Raw genomic sequence first — 13,767 nt, forward strand, 5'->3', positions numbered from 1 at the left:
CACTCAGTCGGGGTCAACTCCTTCAGCTGGAAGATCAGCAGGTTTCGGACCACCCAGAGAGCGTCCTTCACCGAGTTGATGATCCTCCAGGCACAGTTGATGTTCGTCTCGGTGTGCGTCCCGGGGAACAGGCCGTCCCGCGTCACGGCGCTGCTTGGGACGAACCTCGACAAACACCACTACATTCCTCTCCAGACTTCCTCTGCATAGGCACATTCCAGAAGGAGGTGTGTGACAGTCTCGTCCCCCCCCCCGCAGCCGCTTCGAGGGCAGCGTGCGGTGCGGCTGAGAGTCCGGGCGAGCATAAAGGATCTCACAGGCAGAGCCCTTCTCACCACCAGCCAAGCCATGTCTTGGTGCTTGTTGGAATGTTCTGGCGATGAGGCATTCTGCCAAATGGCTTTGACAGTCTGCTCAGGGAACCGCTCGATAGGATCTGTCCTCTTCTTTTCCCGAAGGGTCTCAAGGACCCTACGTGCTGACCACTTCCTGATGGACTTGTGAAAAAGGTGTTTTTCTTCATAAACTTCTCGACGAAGGACAGGTGATACGGAACGGTCCAACTACTCGGAGCGTTCCGCGGCAGTGAGGCCAGGCCCATCCTTCGCAACACCGGGAACAGGTAGAACCTCAGTACATAGTGACACTTGGTGTTTGCGTACCGGGGATCCACGCACAGCTTGATGCAGCCACACACAAAGGTGGCCATCAGGGTGAGGGTGGCATTGGGTGTATTTTTTCCCCCGTTGCCCAGATCTTTGTACAGCGAGTCCCTTCGGACCCGGTCCATCTTTGACCTCCATATAAACTGGAAGATGGCCAGCACAGGTTCTGGGAATGTGCCACGTATAACAACAATGACAGTGCCTCACACCTGATGACCAGGTTTTTTCCCGTGATGGAGAGCGACCGTAGCTTCTATCTGCCCAGTTTCTGCCTCACTTTGCTGATACGCTCCTCCCAAGACTTGGCGCACGCCCCAGCCCCTCCGAACCAAATACCCAGCACCTTCAGGTGGCCGGTCCTGACGGTGAAGGGGATTGAGGATTGGTCGGCCCAGTTCCCGGTTTACCTTGGCCCCGAGGCCCGTTCGAACTGGTCACATATGCACATGAGTCTGTGCACGGACAGTGGCTCCGAGCAGAAAACGGCGACGTCATCCATGTACAGGGAGGCCTTAACCTGCAGGCCCCCGCTGCCAGGAATAGTCACCCCTCTCAGGCTCGCATCCTTCCTGATGGACTCAGCAAATGGCTCCATGCAGCACACAAACAAGGCAGGAGAGAGAGGGCAGCCCTGCCTGACTCCAGATCTGACTGGGAAGCTATCTGATTCCCACCCATTGATTGAGACTGCACTGACAATGTTGGTGTAGAGCAATCTGATCCAATTGCAGATTCCCTCCCCAAAGCCCATATTGGAGAGAACATCTCTCATATACCTGTGTGATATCCTGTCAAAGGCTTTCTCCTGGTCCAGGCTGATCAGGCAGGTGTCCAACCCTCTGTCCTGCACGTAGGCGATCGTATCCCTGAGGAGTGCGAGACTCTCAGCGATCTTCCTGCCCGGCACAGCACAGGTTTGGTCCGGGTGAATCATCGACCCCAGAGCAGACCTGACCCGGTTGGCGATTTTTTTTAATTTCAAAAATATACTTTATTCATAAAATAATTTGATGGTCTGTACAGTTGGCCATGCCATACATATGTAAACATGTACATACAGAGATCAGAATTTATCATTTTTATACAGGTCTGTACATTTTTCAATCATATGCCCATATAATTAGCTGAGGCGTCAGCAGAGCCCAAATGACTGCATGGGCCCCCTGTTCTTCATTAGGCAGGCAGACTTTACACAGTGGTCTTTCCCCACTGTGCCTTGGCGGCAGCTGCCCCAAGCTTCAGCGCGTCCCTCAACACGTAGTCCTGGACCTTGGAATGTGCCAGTCTGCAACACTCAGTCGGGGTCAACTCCTTCAGCTGGAAGATCAGCAGGTTTCGGACCACCCAGAGAGCGTCCTTCACCGAGTTGATGATCCTCCAGGCACAGTTGATGTTCGTCTCGGTGTGCGTCCCGGGGAACAGACCGTAGAGCACGGAGTCCCGCGTCACGGCGCTGCTCGGGACGAACCTCGACAAACACCACTGCATTCCTCTCCAGATGTCCTCTGCATAGGCACATTCGAGAAGGAGATGTGTGACAGTCTCGTCCCCCCCGCAGCCGCTTCGAGGGCAGCGTGCGGTGCGGCTGAGAGTCCAGGCGTGTATAAAGGATCTCACAGGCAGAGCCCTACTCACCACCAGCCAAGCCATGTCTTGGTGCTTGTTGGAAAGTTCTGGCGATGAGGCATTCTGCCAAATGGCTTTGACAGTCTGCTCAGGGAACTGCTCGATAGAATCCGCCCTCTCCTTTTCCCGAAGGGTCTCAAGGACACTACATGCTGACCACTTCCTGATGGACTTGTGGTCAAAGGTGTTTTTCTTCATAAACTTCTCGACGAAGGACAGGTGATACGGAACGGTCCAACTACTCGGAGCATTCCGCGGCAGCGAGGCCAGGCACATCCTTCACAACACTGGGGACAGGTAGAACCTCAGTACGTAGTGACACTTGGTGTTTGCGTACCGGGGATCCACGCACAGCTTGATGCAGCCACACAAAAATGTGGCCATCAGGGTGAGGGTGGCATTGGGTGTATTTTTTCCCCCATTGCCCAGATCTTTGTACAGCGAGTCCCTTCGGACCCGGTCCATCTTTGACCTCCATATGAACTGGAAGATGGCCTGGGTGACTGCAGCGGCACAGGTTCTGGGAATAAGCCAGACCTGTGCCACGTATAATAGCAATGACAGTGCCTCACACCTGATGACCAGGTTTTTTCCCGCGATGGAGAGCGACCGAAGCGTCCATCTGCCCAGTTTCTGCCTCACTTTGCTGATACGCTCCTCCCAAGACTTGGCGCACGCCCCAGCCCCCCCCAAACCAAATACCCAGCACCTTCAGGTGGTCGGTCCTGACGGTGAAGGGGATTGAGGATTGGTCGGCCCAGTTCCCAAAGAGCATGGCCTCACTCTTGTCTCAGTTTACCTTGGCCCCCGAGGCCCGTTCGAACTGGTCACATATGCACATGAGTCTGTGCACGGACAGCGGATCCGAGCAGAAAACGGCGACGTCATCCATGTACAGGGAGGCCTTAACCTGCAGGCCGTCGCTGCCAGGAATAGTCACCCCTCTCAGGATCGCATCCTTCCTGATGGACTCGGCAAATGGCTCTATGCAGCACACAAACAAGGCAGGAGAGAGAGGGCAGCCTTGCCTGACTCCAGATCTGACTGGGAAGCTATCTGATTCCCACCCATTGATTGAGACTGCACTGACAATGTTGGTGTAGAGCAATCTGATCCAATTGCAGATTCCCTCCCCAAAGCCCATATTGGAGAGAACATCTCTCATATACCTGTGTGATATCCTGTCAAAGGCTTTCTCCTGGTCCAGGCTGATCAGGCAGGTGTCCAACCCCCTGTCCTGCACGTAGGCGATCGTATCCCTGAGGAGTGCGAGACTCTCAGCGATCTTCCTGCCCGGCACAGCACAGGTTTGGTCTGGGTGAATCACAGACCCTAGAGCAGACCTGACCCGGTTGGCGATTACCTTTGACAGAATTTTGTAATCCGCATTCAACAGTGAGATTGGTCTCCAATTTTTGAGTTCCTCCCTCTCCCCCTTCCGCTGGTAGATGAGGGTGATGATACCTTTCCTCATGGATTCACTCATGGTACCTGCCCGAAGCATACTGACATACGCCTCCAGCAGGTCCCGGCCAATCAAGTCCCACAGAGCGGAATAGAGCTCGACTGGTAAGCCGTTGCTTCCGGGAGTTTTATTCTTTTCGAAGGACTCGAGGGTCTTGGTCAGCTCGTCCAGAGATAGCGGCTGGTCCAGCCTCTCCCGTGTTCTGTCGTCTAGGACCTCCGTGATAGAGGACAGGAACGACTTGGAGGCCGCGCTATCGGTTGGCTTCGAGTCATACAGACTGGCATAGAAGGATTTACTGATCCTCATGACGTCAGCCTGAGATGACGTTATCGAGCCATCTTCTTCCTTCAGGTTGCTGAGCACGGAGCTCTCTTTGTGCACCTTTTGGAAGAAGAAACGTGAGCACATCTCGTCCTGCTCCACCGAGTGGACCCTGGACCGGAAGATTATCTTGGAGCTCTCCGAAGCAAAGAGCGAGGCTTGCTGGCCCTTCACCTCCTTGAGGTCCTCTGTGACATCCACCCCCATCGTCTGCAGCAGGAGCAGGTTCTGCATACTTTCCTGGAGCTGGGACTGTTTTCCCCGCCTCTCTCTCACCTCCTGAACACCTTTGAGGATGAAGAACCTCTTGATGTTCCCTTTTACTGTTTCCCACCAGTCCGCTGGGGACTCAAAGAGGGGCTTCACGGTTCTCCAACCTGCGTAGTCCCTCTTGAGCTCCTCAATGTTTCCCGGGGTCAACAGCTTTGTGTTCAGCTTCCACGTTCCCTTACCAGCCCGCTGCTCGTCCTGTAGGTGACAGACGGCCAGCAGGAGGCAGTGGTCAGAGAAGAACACCGGCTTGACGTCGGGGGATCTGACCGAGAGCGTTAGGGACACAAACAGGTAATCTATCCTTGAGCGGATAGACCCGTCTGCCCGTGACCAGGTGTATCTACGCTGCGCTCCGTCTGCAGGGGTGCTGAAGACGTCATGCAGCTTGGCATCTTTTACCGTGTCCATCAGGGCTCTGGATGTGGTGTCCAGTTTACTGTCCCCCCCCCGCCGGATCGTCCATCTGCATCAATGATACAGTTGAAGTCTCCGGCCAGAATGACCAGCCTGGACATAGCCAGCAACAGTGGAAGCTGCTGCAGGACGGCCAACCGTTCACTCTTACCCACTGGGGCGTACACATTAATCAGTCTCAGGGGAGCATTCCTGTACATGACGTCGGCGACGAGGAGGCGCCCGCCCACCACCTCCTTAACCTCGGAGATGGTGAAGTTGCCTCCTCGCGACAGGATACCCAGGCCGGAGGCGCGGCTATCGTTGCCCCCTGACCAAACTGATGGCCCATGGGCCCACAAGCTCGACATCTCCTGTAGCTGCTGAGGTGCGGTATCCCACACTCCTGCAGAAACAGGACGCCAGCTTTAACGTTGGCCAGGAAGGCCATCGTAGAAACACATCGCGTAGCCAATTTGATGCTACGCACATTGATGCTGGCAATTTTTAACCCCATTTTAACAGTTTACAAGGTTGACACTGTCCATTTGCTGCTGGTCTTGCCCCTCTGGGGTAGCTGTGTGCATCCCTGTGGTGACGGCAAACTGCTGGACCCTCCCAGGGCTGAGGTAGCTGTCCGGCTCCACGCTGAAGCCATTTCCCCGCTCTGGTGTCTTCGGGTCGGGCCCAGGGTCCGCACAGTCCAGTTCTCCATCTGACAGCGGGGCTGTCACAGGACTGCTGCTCCCAGTCACCTGGAGCTGTGGGCCGATGGGTACCTGGTTCTCACCAGGTCGGGGGAGGCCTTTACCCGTCCCCTCAGAGGGATCGTCTTTTCCTGCTTGGGCGGTGCTGCCCTCCTTTTTCCCCGCGGCGCTCTGTCTCTTGCTCTGGTGACGACCCGCCTTGCACCCGTCCTCACCGTCGGAAGAGCTGCTTGTATCCTCGTCGTGTAGGTGTCGCTTCCCCCTTCGCTAGGTGGCTTTGGGAGGTTTCCTCTTCCTGCTTTTGACAGTAATCCAATCCTCTGCCTCCTTTGATCCCTCCTCTTCCATTTCCTCCGTCTGTCTTGAAGGAGCTTGGATCGGCTGCTGCATCTTCCCACTGTCTGCCCCGCTACAGCCTGCCCTTCCTTCTGGGTGCCTCCTGACACCGTTCCTGTGCTGTTTTGTGGTACCTTGCTGGTCTTAGGCGGTCCACGGCTCGTGTTGCCACCTCCGGCTATCTGTGAGTAGGTGGCGGCCCCTCGTCTCGGGCAGGCCTTGTACATGTGGCCCGCCTCTCCGCACAGATTACAGTTCTTGGCCTCCTTACATTCCTTGGTCGGGTGGCCTTCCTGCTTGCAGTTTCGGCAGATGGTCACCTTACAATCTGCCGCCATGTGGCCTGATCTCCCGCAGGTTCGGCACACTTTCGGCTGCCCTGCGTATGTCAGGTACCCTCTGCTTCCTCCGATGGCAAAGCTGGAGGGTGTTCCCACTGGCATCGACCCTCAGGGTTACCCTGACCTGTCGTTTGCTGGTCCAGATCCCGAAAGGATCGACCACATCGGTACTCTCTCCCCCTACCTGGACGTATCTTCTCAAGAAGGTCAGGACATCTGCTGCTGGGACGTGAGGGTTGTACATCTGGATTGTTACAACCCAACTCCTCTGCGCAGGAAGCACACACAACTGGACTGCCGACAAGATGGAGAACAGTGGTTCCCCTTCCTTCTCCTTGAATACCTTCAGGAGCTGCTCGCAATTCTTCACGCTCCTGAAGGTCACATCGAAATAGCCTGCAGCAGGGAAATCCTGCAGGCAGTACACGTCTGCGGCTTCGAACCCGCAGCACTCCAGCAAAATCTTCTTCATGAACACCGTCTGATCGACCGGTGTGTGCTCCTCCACCTTCTTCACAGTCACCCTGACTGTGTTGCGAATGCCCTGGCCAGGGCTGCGAGCGGCTGCTGAGGCCATAGCTCTGAGGTTGGCTGGTACCTGAATTGGCGTTAGGCCAAAGCCAGCATAAAGATCCACCAAGAGCAGGTCAGCACAACCAAACGATCCTCCAACGTCCAATCACGAACCAGCGATGGTCTCCAGCAGCTCCGACGGCTCGCAACACGACCCCCGTGGTTTCTCCCCCACCAGCACACGTCTGCTGCGTCGAACCGACAGCACTTGAGCAGAATCTCTTCCTCTGGTCCTCAGGAACTACACATATTCCGAGCCAAAAGGCCGAGAAGCGATATAAGCACTTTAACAATGTTATGGTGAGCATAGTTTCTCGACCCAATCCTTACTTCTAAATGAAGAGTCCAGACCTGCAGGTATAGTCTGAAAGTTTGGGTGACATTAAAGAATATTTCTATATATGGGTACCACTGGATCAGAGGTTTTGAACTCTATTCTAACAAGTAGAAGAATGAGTCAATTTTAAATCTGAGAAATTTTGTACTCTATGATAAAACATATGGAACAAAGGTGTTTGCAAAGCAGCCATAATCTCATTGGCCGAATAATCTTATGGAACTAAGTCACCAACTCTGTTCTTATTTCTGGTTACTCTTTGGTGCTTTTTTTCATTACTCTATAATCCAGAACTATGTGATATTCCTTCACTTTGTAAAAAATCTTCTGTTAGATCTTTGGGCAGGAAACCAGCCAAAAATAATTCTTTGATGGCACAGTAAAAGATGTGGTTAAGCAATATCTCCAAGGGTAGAATAGTTTGGTGTTTACCTATGGAGTTACCAATGCTGGAAAAACCTACACTATTCCAGATATAGGATTAGAGGATGAAGAAACAGAGAAATGTAAAACAATCAATCAAGAATTGTTGTTTTCTGTATTCACAAGATTGTACACAATTCATCTGCCTCTTAAATCATGGGTAAAACTTCAAATGTAAAATAGCTAATTTCTCACATGACGATTGTAGCATTTAAGTTATGTTGCGTGTTGATTGTGAGCAAACTTGCCTCTAGCCCTTTCAAAGAGTTCAGTATTAAAATCTGGAGCTCTTTGAATTATGATGCAACTTCATTTTTTGATCCTGTGCACAATATTCTGTTCTAGTTGAACATACAAATAATTTTGTTTAAAGATAATGTGGAGGAACCGGTGTTGGACTAGGGTGGACAAAGTTCAAAGTCACACAACACCAGGTTATAGTCCAACAGGTTTATTTGGAAGCACTAGCTTTTGGAGCACCGCTCCTTCATAAGGTGATTGTGGAGTATAAGATCATAAGACAGAATTTATAGCAAAAGATTACAGTGTCATGAAACAGAAAGATGTATTGAACAAATCTGGATTGTTAAGTCCTTCATCTTTTAGAATGGGTTGCATGTTTCAGTTCATTAATATGTAAATCCCAGAAATTCTTTCAAGTCACCTTCTCGAGATAACTTAAGGTTTTGATTGGGATACAGACTCTGACCTCACACCTTTAATGCATTGTCTGAGCTGAGATGTGATGTTTTTGTTATAAAACATTATGTTATCTCAAGCCTACTCAGTACCTCACTTCTATAACCAATAATTTACTAATTAATATGCTCATGATGTTTTGATTTGTATAGGCAGTTAAACAACATTTGCTCTCTTCAGATTCTTTCTCCTCTTGTCAATCATAGGTACTGCTAAAATGCTGGTAATTTGCCAAGAGTACTGGATATGGATTTTGATCACATAGAAAGCAGGCAATATCAAAAAATGGATTTAAAACCACATATCGGTGATGAGGTGTTAAACTGGACAGTCACCAAACCTGGCAAGAAGGAAATGTCAAGGCTGCAATCTCTTCCAGGTTGAAGAAGGTAACAAGATTCTGGAAATCTAATCCACGTTTCTTTTTTCCTATTCAATTCCATTCCGCTCATCAAGTCTGCATTGACCCTCTGAAGAGCATTCCATCTGGACTCATCCCCCAAAAGCCTGCACTTCCCATGGCTAATTCACCTAACCTATGCATCCCTGGAAACTATGGGCAATTTAGCATAGCCAGTCTTTCTAACCTATATGTCTTTTGGACTATGGGAGAAAACCAGACCATCCATAGGAAACGATGTAGATACAAGGAGAACATCACAGACAATCACCTGAAGCTGGAATTGAATCTGGGTCCCTGGCCCTTTGAGATAGCAGTGCTAACCACTGAGCCACCATGCTGCCCTGTTGTGAGACTTTGTTTACTTTTGGTGAAGTGAAAATATTTGTGCTGGTGAGGTAAGAGTGGTTGAATGTCTAGTATATGTTGCTCAGAATTAAGTCATTAGCACTGAATTCAGTCCCCATTCTAAACTTGGCCTGTTGTGTAGTAAAATCATGGCATAATTTGAGATTCAGTAACTGTTAAATAACAATGGATGCTATCTGAAAATGAAATGTACACTTCCACACCAAAGTTTGACATAATCCTTTAGACATGGTCATGAACTAAAACAATACTACAAATCTTAACTGTAGCTGATTCCATGAGAATTATTCTTTTCAGATGGTCTGAAATTCTAATTCAGAGTTGAGTTGTGATCTTCTAAAAACTTAATGGTCTACCATTTGCATTTCACAATTAGAAATTACCATAGTTCACCTTTTTTTTGCTCCTGTGTGGCCTGTTTATAATATTCTAATGAAACTGAATGGATTCTTCTGACCTTCAATGCCCTTTTTATCCAAAGCTAAGAAAGAGATTCAGTATTCCCTAATTATTTCCATTATATGATTTAAGTACTTGTCTTAAGATTTTTAAACTTTCTGGGAGAAAATTTATATTTTAGGAGTATTTTGAAAACCAATAGGTGTAGTTCTCAATACTTCACATTTTGTCAGTGTTACCATACAACCAAATGGGCATGTTTTCAAGACCATGTGTTTATTTGAGAGATTTGGTATTTGATTGTACAACTGCACTAGTACTGCAATGATTAGGTAAAGTTTCAAGTTAATTGCGATTGATACTGTCTGTATGGAGTTTGCACATTCTCCCTGTGTCTGTGTGGGTTTTCTCCAGTTGTGCCGGTTTCCGCCCACAATCTAAAGATGTGCAGGTTAGGTGAATTGGTCATGCTAAATTGCCCATAATGATCAGGGATGTGTAGGTTAAATGCATTAGTCAGGGGTAAATCTAGGGAAATGGGTTTGGGTGGGATATTCCTCGGAGGGTTGGTGTGGACTTGTTGAGCCGAAGGGCCTGTTTCACACTGAAAGGATTCTAAGAAACTTAACTTGTCAACGTTTGGAAGGTTAAAGGATTATTATTACACCAAGCCTCCTCTAATTCTGAGACACTATTGTTTTTACTCAGCAATTCGAGAACCAGGGGATATTAGTATCAGGACTTCTGACAAGGTTAAGAAAACTGTGAGAGGCATGGTGACTTTGATTTAACCCTTAATGAGAAGTAGAGAGTATGGTTGGCAAACGAGATTAATGTAACCATGCAAAAGCACCTACCAGCCCAACTGAACTTCAAACAGGCTCTACAACTGGCTTTAAATCATTGGAAAGTGCAGCAAGTGGAGCATTTGAGTTGCAGGGTATTTCACTGGAAGTGGACACTCTTGTCTGTCCAACCAAGTTTGGGAAATGCCACTTGAGTGAAGGATATTACATAGCCACACTGAGGACATATCCTGAACAGAGGGACTCTAGATCAGCCCTCAACAAACTCCAAAACAGAGCCAACCCTCAGATAAATGGTTAAAACCTTCTTCAGGATCCAGGCTGGCAAGCCATTGTAGTTGCTGCTGGAATGAATGCAGTCTCAAGACAGTGAAAGGTGTCCTACTAGACATAAATTGAGTAACAGAACTCAGGCTGGTATCTAGGAGAGTTCACATCCTGGGAAGACAACTTACAGCTGGTTTTGATAGTTAAATCACCTAGCAACATCTAAATCCGAGCCAATCAAAACAAACATCTGGTTAAATAGTCACTCGGTTCAAATGGAGGTAGATACTGGTGAGGCTATTTCAGTAATTACAGAACCAGTTTTCAACAAAATTCGCTCTGGACTCCAACCCTTAGGCTAACCACAGTAGTTTTCCCACATTCATGGAAATGGTCAAGTAAACCCCAGACTCTATTACATGTCAAGTATGCAGGTCTTTTCATGAATGTGAAGGCATCAGAAATGCAAGTGCAGGCACCAGACTCTGCCAAGCAAGAGACACAGTTTACTGTCAGGACAATGTTTGGTATAGTAACGATAGAAATGGCCCTGCATTGTCAGAGGTTTGGTTGACTCAAAGTCTGGACCAGTGATATATAAAGTTCAGGTAGGAGAGATGGTCCTGAACGAGACATGAATCACATGAAAGCCATAACTCGTAAACAGTGCAAGAGCAAAACATGCCCTGCTCCTCATAATAGTCAAAGCCTGTGAACCAGTGCATTCTTCCGCTCCATCAAGCATTGAAGAGACTTCTGAATCTAAGATGGACATGGCAGATCTCGTTGCATCGACACCTTTGCAGCTGGAAGGGTTTGAATTTCTCACAAGATACTCTGGACAGAAGAAGTGAACTTCAAAGTGTCATACACCACCCATATCAAATCCAAGTCAGAGGAAACTAAACAAGAGGCCCTACAAGAAAAAGCCTATGTCCTTGGGCACAAAGAGGGATGAGATGTAGAAATTGTAATGAGGTAAGCCAGGTGGACCTCATGAAATGAATTCCCTCATTGAGGCTATTAATTTGGTACAATCAAGGAGTCCTGGCTGACAGACATTCTGACATTCAAACATAGCTGTGAGGGGGCTGAACCAGTGTCAAGGACTTTCCACATGCAAAGGATGATTTGGTGACAGGATACCAGCCTCTGCAGAGTTATTTCACACAATTGATCCTTAATCTCTCCCTAAATGTTTGGGGTCAAAGAGTGTGGTGCTGGAAAAACACAGCCAGTCAGGCAGCATCCGAGGAGCAGGAGAATCACTGTTTCAGGCATAAGTCCTTCATAACTTTCTCCTAAATATTTGGGGGCTTATAGTACACCCCCATAGTTTGCTGTTTTTGTGGATTTCACATCTATCCATAAATCTAGAATAATTTAATAATCCTTCCAAGGTTTAATTCTTGCTCACTGCCATCATTAATTCCATGATCAATATTGCAATCCCATACTTCTCTATTCCCATCTTGTCTGAATACTCTACAATCAGGAATGTTGAGCTTCCAATTCTGCCCATCTTTCAACCAAGTCTCAAGTCAGAGAAATTGAGAACTCTGGGTCTGTACTTGGAGTTTAGAAGGATGGGGAGGAATCTGATTAAAACTTACAGAATACTGAGAGGCCCAGACAGAGAGGGCATGGAGATGAAGTTTCCATAGTAGGAGAGAATAGGACTAGAGTGCACAGGCTCAGAGTGAAGGAATGACTCTTTAGAACTGAGAGGAGGAAAAATTTCTTCAGCTGATTGGTGGTTAATCTGTTGAACTCATTGTTGAAGACACCTGCAGAGGCTTAGACATTTAGTGTATTCCAGACAGAGATAAAGTCTTGAATGGTAAGGGGATCAAGGGTTACTGGGAGTAGGCAGGAGAGTTTGAGAAACATATCAGCCATGATTGAATGGCAGAGCAGACTCAATGCACCGAATGGCTTAATTCTGCTCCAAAGCCAGATTTTGTTCTTTTCTCATCTCCAACTACTTTAGACCAATTATACCTCTAGCTTCCTCGTTGTGCTGGAAGCTTATTGATCAATTTATATTATATATTATATGAAGTATTTCCAACATCTTCTATATCTGCAGTGTTTTGCTTTTAATAGTTCATAAGTGAGCAGTTACAGTACAAAAAAGTTATTTTCTCCATTCTCATCTCTTCAAAATCCAGTATTGCTGTAAATATTACCTTCACTTTATGTTCCTCAGTGATCTCTTCTTTTGCAAAGTATTTACCTTGAACTTCTACCAAAGCACAATTGTATGCATGTCGCCTGATTGATTTTTTTTGAATATGTGGAGTTTATTTTCTAATTGTTCTTCATAGACCTCCTTTAGTTCTTCAAAATGCTCACTGCAAGGATGAATACAACAAATGCAAAATGTTATCATCTAAACAACTGTAAACATGGAAGATGGCTGATAAAATTCAGTACAGGAAAACGAGTAGCAGAGCATCTTGATTGCAAGAATGACAGAGTGTTCACCAGCACAATGATAAAGTTAAAAGATGCTGCAAGAAGAGAGATTAGAAGGTGGGTTTGTGCACATATCTCTGAAGGTGGCAGGATAAATTACCAAAATTAATCAATATAAGAACAGACCTGGGCTTTATAGAGAGAGGCAGACAAGCTACAGAAGCTAGGAAGTGATAAAGACCTTATAAAATTATAGTTCTGTCCTAGCTGGAGTACAGTGACAAAGTTGTGCGAGATCATATTCTAAGAGGGCACAGGAAAGTACAAGAATTAGTCATGTGGGGGGGGGAGGGGGAGAAAGGAGTGCAGAGGGGAAGCTAGGGATATACTCAAGAGCAGAAATAGGAAATATGATGGAGCTCTTTAAAGACCATAAAGGATTGACAGATGAGTATATAGAGAGTAGTCAGTAGCAATAATAAGGTCACTTGATGATTAATCTAAACTCCAGGCCACTCTTCCGGGTACATGGGCTCAAATACCATGAGGGCAAAATTTGAAGTTAAGAACAAAAAACACAAAAATGTTGGTCCAATGGCCATCATATAACCACTGTTGATTGTTGTAAAACCATCTGGTTCACTAATATCCTTCACTAATATCCTTGCTGGCCTGGCATAGCCTAAATGCAATTCCAGACCTGGTAACATGGTTGAATAAAAACAGTAAATAAAAGTAAATTGAATCTAAGTAGCTGAAAGGGTCAGTAACCAGAGTACTGGTTTAAAGATGACAGAAATCACCGAAGTTAAAAAGCATTTTATTTTTTTCCTTAAAGAAAGGCTATTAAAATAATTTTGTTTGGTATGCATTTGCATCGTGTGTGCCCAAGTTTAAAGCATTGTCTCAAAAATTGCAAATCACAGAAAAAACTTGAAATTGTGAA

The sequence above is a fragment of the Chiloscyllium plagiosum genome, unplaced genomic scaffold (assembly GCF_037043375.1).
Source record: "Chiloscyllium plagiosum isolate Xiang-an unplaced genomic scaffold, Cpla_swu_hap1 HiC_scaffold_4, whole genome shotgun sequence".
In the NCBI taxonomy this organism is placed as follows: Eukaryota; Metazoa; Chordata; class Chondrichthyes; order Orectolobiformes; family Hemiscylliidae; genus Chiloscyllium; species Chiloscyllium plagiosum.